Source organism: Argiope bruennichi, chromosome X1, assembly GCF_947563725.1.
Source record: "Argiope bruennichi chromosome X1, qqArgBrue1.1, whole genome shotgun sequence".
Lineage (NCBI taxonomy): Eukaryota > Metazoa > Arthropoda > Arachnida > Araneae > Araneidae > Argiope > Argiope bruennichi.
In genome coordinates, this window is record NC_079162.1 from 106,724,512 (window position 1) to 106,733,085 (window position 8,574).

An 8,574-nucleotide genomic window follows, 5' to 3' on the forward strand; every position below is an offset into this window, starting at 1 on the left:
CAGTCTTGAAGTTTCGTAACTTTAGAGTTGTAGTTCAGAGTCATTTCCCCTGACACATTGCTGCTAGAGTTGGTGAAAGCAATCCTCTCTGCGCTAGGCATGTTACTAAAAAATATATCAAAAATATAACTCTTTAAAAGTAAACCGAAGATCGTGCCATGATTGCGTGCGATATGAGCCAAGTGTTTTTGTTGGGAGATTTTTAATTTTTAGATTCTTAAATTTCAAATACATTGCCCCCCCCCTTTTTTTTTCCGACGTGATGAATTAAATTTGCAGAACTGCTTTCTCAAGATAATACACTTACTTCTATTATCCGTGCAAATCACTGATAAAAAAAATACATTTTCTTGTAATTAAAAACTTCTTTTTCTGCAAAAGCTTTTGGGTTTAATTATATCATAATTTCAGTAATTACTGATCACTCTATTCATGCTCAATATCATTATATAAAAGATAAAATGTAAGATATGAACAGCGATTTCTTTTCTTAAATAAATTCTTCGATATTTATTTTTCAATATTGAAAATTTGCCTCTAATGGTGATCATTGAAGTTTTTAAATTAAATAGTTTAATAACTAGTAGACATCCGTGCATTGTTGAATAGAAGAATACTGCTGAAAGATAGCTTATTAATATTAAATAAAGGTTTTTAAGAAAATTTTATATTAAATATCAGGAAGATTTGCACTATACTAAAAGTATTAAAAAAACTCTTGTTGATTTGAAATATTATGTTTTATAATGTCATTTGAGTATAATAATTAGCCATTGTTGGTTAACTGACACAAATATTTTTTTATTTATTAATAATTATTACGTTTAATTATTAGGTTGGAAACCGAGAAAAGTGTGTTGATTATTAATTATTTTTAAGTTAAATGACTACTTCCAGAAGAGAGTTTTTATAGAATGATGGAAGATATTTATATGTTTTAATTTTTGCATAAAAGCAACCTCTTATGAAACAAAAATATATCAGTTTAAATGTATAAATGTTATGAAAATTAGAAGAATTTTTCTAGGGAAGGGGAGGTCTAAAGGGAAATAAAACTCTTCAATTTGGGAAATGATATGATTTGTTCAAAATTTTGCATAAATTTAAAAAATGTATTATTAAGTTCCGGAACGAAGAAACAAACTTATTTCTATCTAGTATTTAATAACCGCCGTTGAATTGATAAATATAATAGATTTTTTTATGCTTTATAAAGAATTAAAACAATCGTAAAATATTTTTAAAGAAATTGCTTATTTTATAGTTCAAAAACCGCATCACTTAGTGAAAAAATATTATTGCAAATTTGAACAAAAAATATGACTTCAATTTCAATTGATGAATTTTTCTTTAGAAAGTTTTAATAAAATTTAGAACTTGAGAAAATATCATTTAAAGATATAAAATAGCATTAAAATGTAGGAATGTAGGCTATGCAAATATAAGAATAAATGTAACTTCTCAAAAAATGAGCATGGAAATTCAAACCGATATATATATATATATATATATATATATATATATATATATATATATATATATATATATATATATATATATATATATATATATAAGCTGCTAAGAAATAAAGAAGTATTTTCACCAAAAATAGATTTTTCAGCTTAGTCATCTGCCTAAAACTGAATTAAACACGAATAAGGGTCCATAATTAATTAACCAAACTAAAAATGAGTTTTCATATAATTTAAACTTTTTTTTTTCTAATTTTCAGAAGAAGAAAAAATTGTGCAAAGGAAGAATTTAGTAATATACTCTGAATAAATTTGCATTATAAATAACAATAAAATAGCCAAAGAATTAGGATTTAAACGTCTAATTTTCTAAAGTCTTCTGCAACAGTACAAAACAATACTTTAAAAAAGAAAAAGAAGAAAGAGAGAGAGAGAGAAATAAAGAAAATAAATATTTGAACAGTTGTCGAAAGTTGAAAGAGGGAGAGAGTACGGTTACAACAAACACCATTTTAACGAATCTTTTGTAATCAATGCACAATCGCTATATGAATAATAAAATCTAGCATTTGAGCTTTACTGGCACACCTGCCAAACATTTCACAAACGCCCAGATAGTTTCGTGCGAAAAAATAAGCCACGAAATAAAATCATAATGAAATAAAAAGGAAAATTTTAAGTTTCATCATGTTAATATAATGCAATAGAGAATGAAAAAGACTACTTTAGTGAATCGACTTGCAAATGAAGCATTTTTGTTCCAATCAGCTGTTACTAACCTCACACATAATCGCCATGATTAGATGTTGTTCGATTCATCCGTGACTCTGCCGTATAATACATTTGTTTATTACTGTAATAAACTATGCAAATAGATCTTACAATTCTGAATAAAGCTACTGAGTTCGAACTTTACATGAGAGACACGTACGGAATAACGAAAGTTAAAGCAAATATGAAATTCCGCGTGACTCTTGTAGGTTGTTTATCTCCAGACACATGAGATATACATACATTCATGAGGATACGCCGGGAAATAATTATGCTCATTATGTTTGCCTGAGACTTCACCCCTCGTAATCTTAGTTTTAGAAGGAGGATCTTCAAGAACCCTCCAATCAGAAAAGTTCAAGTGCCAAGAAATGTGACCCCACCAAAGGTCGTCAGCTTCGTGCGCATGCTCGGCGTGCCCAGCTCCGAATACAGAATCGGTTTGAGATGGTAGATAACAATTTTGTACAAAAATCCGTTTTCGTAGTAGTTTCTACCTTGTCTGAAGTTCTTGTTTTTATATTATTGTATGGAATTAGTGAATAAATGAGATAGTAAATTATGGAAATGGGAAAATAATTTTATGGGCCTTGCTTACCCATCCTCAGGTTATGAAGTAAATGGTCAGATATCGCTAGAGAAAAATGGAAATCCGTTTTCATTGTAATTCTTTCTACTCAGTCGTTTGTAATTTTATTTTTGCATCATTCATTGAAGTTAATGATAAGTTTGAAAGCGCGTTACATGAGAAAATAATACTGAATAAAACAATAGGTTGCGCAAAGTAGGAAAATTTTGATATTATTTATTGCAAAATAGCCATAAATTAAAAAATAAATAGTCACATTCGGTAAAAGGAAACTTAGTATGAAAAAAAAAAAAAGAAATGGAACTGGTTTTAAAATTCAAGAATATATAATTCAATGAAATATAAATATCCGTTACAGAAACCGCAAACATTGATTGAATAATTCTCACAACTTACAACTGCTGTTGTGATATTCAAATTCAAGAAATTAAGTATTCGAATTTTTCAACAGCAGGAAATTTTTCATGATATTAATATTTCATACGTATGATTACATGACGTGAGCTTGAGACGGATTAAAAAACACTACAATGGAAGGAAAAAAGTAAATAATGAATTAAGTAAAAATAATAAGGAATACTATATTTCAATTTAAAAATGCATTCGCCTGCTTTATATTGTTCTTCCATGAGTTTCAGAGTCAATAAAGAAAGTATAAGCGTTTTTTCTTCAAAGAGAAAACGCTGACATTGAATGTAGAGCAGGAAGTGATGGAAGAAATGAAGTAGCCAATAATAATAAATAAATAAATTAATAATTAATTAATAATTAATTTAAAGAATGCAGATTTCATGCATTTTAATAATGTATTCCTTCACTATAAAGATTTTGTTTGCCTCTTAACAAAGAGGCAGGATTTAATTTGAATTATATTTTTATAGTGATATGCCAAAACAGATTAATTAACAAGTATCTTTGTCATTTGCAACTTTATCGACTTTCAAAATGGACAACATTGTGTGCCCGATGTTCTCACGACTTTCTAAAATTCTTATAAAAAAAATCTGAATTTTATTTTTATATTAAAATCGGAATATTATTTTTTATAATAAATCTGAATTTTTTTAAATTTAATAATTCTGAAAATCACTTTTCTGTTACATATTGTGATAACTACATTTATATTCAATTAATAAATAAAGTTCGACATGAAGTTTATGTCACTTCTTTAAAAAAACATAATATAAAATTTGTTGTGACACAGAATCATGCCGTTAAATTGAGTTTTAAACATATTAAATCTCTTCATTTCGTACGGGATATCATTGATTATTAAATAATTATTCGCACTTAATTCATGATTATAATTTTTTTAAATTTGTATTTCTTAGAAACAATTCATAATAATTATCGATATCATCAGAAAAGTATTATTTATAATGCATAAGTTAAATTACATAAAATTATTATGATTTAAGTAAAAATTAATGCCTTCTAAAAACAATAAGCTAACCTCTTTTAATTAAAAATAAATGGAAAATTCCATATAATTGGAAGTTTGCATTTAAAAATTCTTTCTGCTCATAAAGAAAGGCAATGTTTTAAAGGGGGAAAAAAATGAAATTTTGCAACAAAAAAAAAAACAATTCATTGACAAATTTCAATTTTTTTCAGTTTTATTTTATTTCACAAATAAATAAAGAATCTCATTACTTCAACTCTTTAGTTATTACGGATTAAAATCTTTTACGATTTATGCTATGGCGTGTAATGATTTTTAATAGAGCATTTAGAAATAAATATTTATCTATCTTTAATGATAATAAAATGATGTTATTTAAAAGACAATCAACTTTTAAATTCCTTTTTAATAAATAATATAAGTTAACGAAACTGAGGAATAAAGTAAAAATAGTTCTTTTGCGAAAACATATGTATATGTGTCTATAAGAAATTAATATTCATATTATAACAATTGCAGTAATAAATGAAAGTGAATTTTCTTCTTTCCTACCGGCTTAAATGATAACCGTTAATTTTTGGTTTTATTCTTTTCTCAAAATTCTTTCTTCTTAAGACGACACTCATTTGGGTTCTGTCATTCATAAATAAATTAAAACATAACAAATGAAAAGAAAAAAACAACGTATCAAAAATCTGCTTTATAAATTAAAACTAACTTATTCATTTAAAAAATTGAAACGCATCCTTATTATTAATGTTTAGCATTAATTCAAATATAGAATGAAAGCTTTTCGTTCTATGCCGCACTTAAAAATAGAATTTTAGGCATTTTTACAGTCATTCCTCAGGTTAATTACAGAAAAGTAGTCTCTATGGCAATACTGAAATTCAATAGATTAAATTGTAGAAAATGGGCTTATTAATGGAGATATGCTCACATTCTCTTATAAAAATAATTAATAAATAGAAAAACTTCAAAGATTCTTCTCAAATCGTAGATTTGGATGCCAATGCAAAACAGACAATATTCCCTTCTCTTTAAACATGAGCAAAAGACTGGGAAATGAGTGATTCATTCATAGTACATATTACTGGACAGCCATTCCGCTCGCAAAAGGTGCGATGACAATTCGTTTTTAAGGGCCTCTCCTCCAGCTGGCATCACGCCAGTCCTTAATGAGTGCAGATGAAATATGAGGCAATTTGTCTGGTTCGTATTCTTAATCCTATTTGGTGAGCGATTAAGAGCCAATCATGGGACCGAAGTCATTATTCACATCGCCAAGGTTAGGCTTTTATGAACTTGCGAGCTATCGAGGGAACACTTTTAACAAGTGACCTGGTCTCAACCCAACTATAAATTAAACCCATCATCGATGAAAGCATTAGGCGCGCGCCGCCTAAACATTGCTTTACGACCTACCGTTTAAGTCGATTCTAAATGTTTCCTTCCGCAAGATTTATGGGGGTTTTACGCCTTTATTAGCACCCCCTGATTATCGCTTAAGCGTTTTGAGGTTCCAGCGTGTTAATTTGATTCGCGTGTGGTTCCCTAATACTCTAGACATTTAGAGGCTGGAGTATGGAAATGAGCATCGGCTTTTGGACGAGTTGCCTTTGAATAATGTGCCTCGGACGTCCAAGAAATCGGGAGGGAGACAAATTCTCTTACGTCCTAGCTCTGTAGATGGATGTTGCAGAAAATGCATAGAGGTAAACTTAATCATCATAAGCAAATTAATCACACATCGTCAAAGGAAATAAACATTTAATGAAGCGACCAATAATTATAAACAACATCGATGAAACCAGTATATGTTTTATTAGGGGAAAAAAAAAAGAAACAAAGAAAGAGATAACAAGTCGTATGTTTTTATAAGTTCGTATTGTACCTTGAAAATTTTTCCACCCTTAATTGTTTGTTTAATTAGCTTCCAAGATTCATCGTGCTAATTTTGGAGGAAAAAACAAAATCTTCATTTTTTCCAGTGTCTCATAGAGATGAATATACAAGATTAACAACTGCATGAATTTTTAAATACTGTAGATAGTACGATATTCAACAGAGTGATTAACTTGCAAGCATTAAATTCAGAGCATACAAAAAAGGATTGTTTATAATAATTATACGTATTTCTAAATGCATGTAGCCTTGTTTTATTTGATTCCATATTTTATACCCAGACTAATTTCTCTAACAGTTCTACAAGAATAAACAAAATCTTCATTTTTTCCAGTGTCTCATAGAGATGAATATACAAGATTAACAACTGCATGAATTTTTAAATACTGTAGATAGTACGATATTCAACAGAGTGATTAACTTGTAAGCATTAAATTCAGAGCATACAAAAAAGGATTGTTTATAATAATTATATGTATTTCTAAATGCATGTAGCCTTGTTTTATTTGATTCCATATTTTATACCCAGACTAATTTCTCTAACAGTTCTACAAGAATAAACAAAATCTTCATTTTTTCCAGTGTCTCATAGAGATGAATATACAAGATTAACAACTGCATGAATTTTTAAATACTGTAGATAGTACGATATTCAACAGAGTGATTAACTTGCAAGCATTAAATTCAGAGCATACAAAAAAGGATTGTTTATAATAATTATACGTATTTCTAAATGCATGTAGCCTTGTTTTATTTGATTCCATATTTTATACCCAGACTAATTTCTCTAACAGTTCTACAAAAATAAACAAAATCTTCATTTTTTCCAGTGTCTCATAGAGATGAATATACAAGATTAACAAATGCATGAATTTTTAAATCCTGTAGATAGTACGATATTCAACAGAGTGATTAACTTGCAAATATCAAATTCAAGGCATTCAAAAAAGGACTTTTTATAATAATTATACGCATTTCTAAATGCATGTAGCCTTGTTTTATTTGATTCCATATTTTATACTCTGACTACTTTCTCTAACAGTTCTAATATTAATAACAATAACAAAAAAAGATAAATAAATAAAAGAGTATGAATGAACAAGTTGTCGCAAGAAAGTTCTCAAAGGTTTTGTCTTTTTCGCTGACCTAAAGATTTTCTCTTGATTTGCTAAGGAATATTCTTACCTATAAATAAATTTCGAGGGCATAAGTACAAGAAAATAGAAATGGGTTGTTTATTAATATATACAAAGCAATCTTTCTTTTCAATCAAATATTTAAACAGTGCTTTAAATCTTAAATTTGTAGCCTGAAGGCATCTAAAATTATCTTTATGATTTCAAAACTGCGATTGATAATTAAAGTGGTAACTCATATTATCCATGTAATTTTTTAAAGAATTTGTTAAACACTTATCATACTCATTTAATAAAAAAAGGAATATTTTAAGTAATTCCAGCTATAAAAACTATATGCCTCTGGTTTCAAATTTTTAGATTACTCTTAAATAGTAAATAGAATTAACTTTACTTGGAATTTGTTTATCAATTGGAAAATTCTAGCTGAGATCAATTCAAAAGAAGAAAATTTATTCAAAATTTCTTGTTTAAGAAGGTATTGAATACAAACAATAAAAATGATGATAATAAATATATATAGCATACTTACAAAAGATGGTTTTAAAGAAATAAGAGTTCTGCTGGTTAAAATTTATTGCTAATCCTTTAATGTCTTTAAGCTATATTGATCGACTTCGTTTTATTTCCTTTTAGAAGAATTTATAATAATATATACATATTTAAACAACAACATTAAAATGTAAAACCGTGAGCTTTAAATTTTATCACTTTTAAATTTTAAAATGCTTTAAAGCCTTCTGAAAAACTTATTTTTACTTGAAACAGCTAAATGAGATATTTACCAAATATCTCAAAGCACAGTTTAAATCATAGAAAAAAATACGTTTTATTAATGTAAAATTCTTCAAGTTTTCGATTCGTAAATTAGTGCTATTTGAATAGAAAAATGCAACACTTAAAATTGCTACTTTTACTAAAAATGGATTTTAGCACTTAACAGCTCCTAAATAACCAAATTAATCTGCACATAAGAAGTCGTCTTTCAAACGCTTCGTTTATCTTAATATTCTTATGATTCAAACTTTATCATCTTAAATCAAAATATTCAAATTTTTGTCTGCATTTGATATTAAAAGTGAAATTATTACATATGAAGTTATAGATTCAGCAATCTGTTTAAATGAAAGCAGGATAAAAATAAGCTGCACAAGCTCAAGAGTTCAAATTGACACAACCAATCAATTAACCTCAAAAGAAAAACACTGTCAAAGTGATACTTGATACCCAAGTGGAATTACATCCACTTGGTGTTGAAATTTTGACTTGCGAATTAAAGCGAGTGTTCTTCTCCTTAAC